Raw genomic sequence first — 2,189 nt, forward strand, 5'->3', positions numbered from 1 at the left:
AAAAAAAAAAAAAAAAAAAAAACCCAAAACAAACAAACAAACAAAAATTCAGTAGACTAAGTTTGACTCAAACGACCCTCAAAAAGTAGCAGGCCTTCTTACACAATATCTAAAAAGTTTTAATTGTATGTGTGACATGTATACAATGCCATAAGGGAAGGATGTGCAGCCACACGGCAGTTTCTTTTATATGGTGAGACTGTGGATGCCTTCTTTGTACCTCTCTGTATTTTCCCAACTTTCAACAGTGAACATGTATTACTTTCACTGTTGAACAAGAAGACAAAAGTACTGCAAGATTGTTTTTTTTTTTTTTTTAAGAGATGAGGTCTTGCTCTGTTGTTCAGGCTGAAGTGTGGTGGTGTGATCACAGCTCGCTGCAGCCTCGACTTCCTGGGCTCATGCCATCCTCCCACCTCAGTCTCCCAAGTAGCTGGAACTAAGGGTGCACACCACTATGCCTGACTAATTTTCATTTTTTGTAGAAATGGGGTCTCTATGTTGCCCAGGCTGGCGTCCAACTCCTGAGCTCAAGCAATCATCCCACCGTGGCCTCCCAGACTGCTGGTATTATAGGTGTGAGCCACCACACCAAACTTGTAAGATTTTTTAAAAGTAATTACTTGTTTACTTAGTCATCCCACTAACATAAATTGTGAGCAACACTGGAGTCAACTTATTGCCAACTCAGAATAGCACTAATCACAATCTTTTTCTTTTGAGGTGTCAGCAGAAGGCCGCTCTAAGATACCGCAAGCTGATTAAAATACCAAGGGGTACCTAATTTAGACTTTTTACACCAAATGTTCCATTTTCTTCATGTAAGGTATCATTATCTAGTTACATACATTAAAGGGGGGGTGGTTACAAATGCTTTTAAAAGTAGTTTTTATCCTAAACAATTCAGCATGTATATTTTCACTTTTATTTTTCTGAAATAAAAGCCTTACAAAAAGTGTACATTATAATCCAATTCCATTAATACAGATCAGTACTCAATTTATTCCATACTATGGAACAATCATAACTGACCACATAAGAATTTTTTTAAAAACACTGTAAGGAGGTAAGGTATTTTTTCCTTCAAGTTCTTATGATTTAAATAAGAACACAACTATGCATGAAAAATGAAACAAAAATCCACCATACATGCTCCTCAAAAAGCACCCAAAGCTTCATCAGTTTTATTGACAATGCCGTTTAAGTTCCAATCTCTCTCACACCTAGCTGCCACAACACACAACTTCTAACAGCAGCAAAAGTCAATGAACCAAGCATGTCCATATAAAACTCTGCATGTACATGTGTACAGCCGCTTTATTAATAATGGCCAAAAATGAAAAAGGCAAATCCATGAAGACAGTACATTAGCGGTTGCCAGGAGCATGTAGTCAAGGAAGACTACCGATGGAACAGGGTCTCTTTTTGTGGTGATGACATTGTTCTAAAATTGGACGGTGGTAATGGTACATATCTGTGGCTAAACTAAAAGTCACTGAATTGTATACTTAAAGGGGGAATTTTATGATACATAAACTATATCTCAATAAAGCTGTTTTTAGGCCTGGCTCAAGCCTGTAATCCCAGCACTTTGGGACGCTGGGACAGGCAGATCACTTGAGGCCAGCCTGGGCAACACGGTCAAACCCCACCTCTACAAAAAAATACAAAAATTAGCCAGGCGTGTGCATGCATGTCATCCCAGCTAGGAGTGGCTGAGGCACAAGCATAGCTTGAACCAGTAAGGCAAAGGCTGCAGTGAGCCAAGACTGTGCCACTGTACTCCACCCTGGGCAAGAGGGTGAGACTCTGTCACAAAAAATAATAAATAATAAAGCTGTTTTTAAAAACATAATAATCTGAATACTCATCAACTGGTGAATGGATAAACACACACCGTGATACATCCACACAATGGGATCCTACTGCTGTAGACGGAGCTGTGTCCCTTTAAAATTCCCTGTGAAAGTCCTAACTCTGGCCGGGCGCGGTGGCTCAAGCCTGTAATCCCAGCACTTTGGGAGGCCGAGGCGGGTGGATCACGAGGTCAAGAGATCGAGACCATCCCGGTCAACATGGTGAAACCCCGTCTCTATTAAAAATACAAAAAATTAGCTGGGCATGGTGGCACGTGCCTGTAATCCCAGCTACTCAGGAGGCTGAGGCAGGAGAATTGCCTGAACCCAGGA

The 2,189-nt window shown here is 40.8% G+C and overlaps 1 protein-coding gene across 1 annotated transcript in view; it reads right to left on the reverse strand.

Moving 5' to 3' along the window:
* LOC108307871 (transformation/transcription domain associated protein) overlaps nucleotides 1-2,189 on the reverse strand; it is a 135,415-nt gene that overhangs the window by 111,817 nt on the left and 21,409 nt on the right. The window lies entirely within an intron of this gene.

The sequence above is a fragment of the Cebus imitator genome, unplaced genomic scaffold (genome assembly GCF_001604975.1).
Source record: "Cebus imitator isolate Cc_AM_T3 unplaced genomic scaffold, Cebus_imitator-1.0 Scaffold82, whole genome shotgun sequence".
Taxonomy (NCBI): Eukaryota; Metazoa; Chordata; class Mammalia; order Primates; family Cebidae; genus Cebus; species Cebus imitator.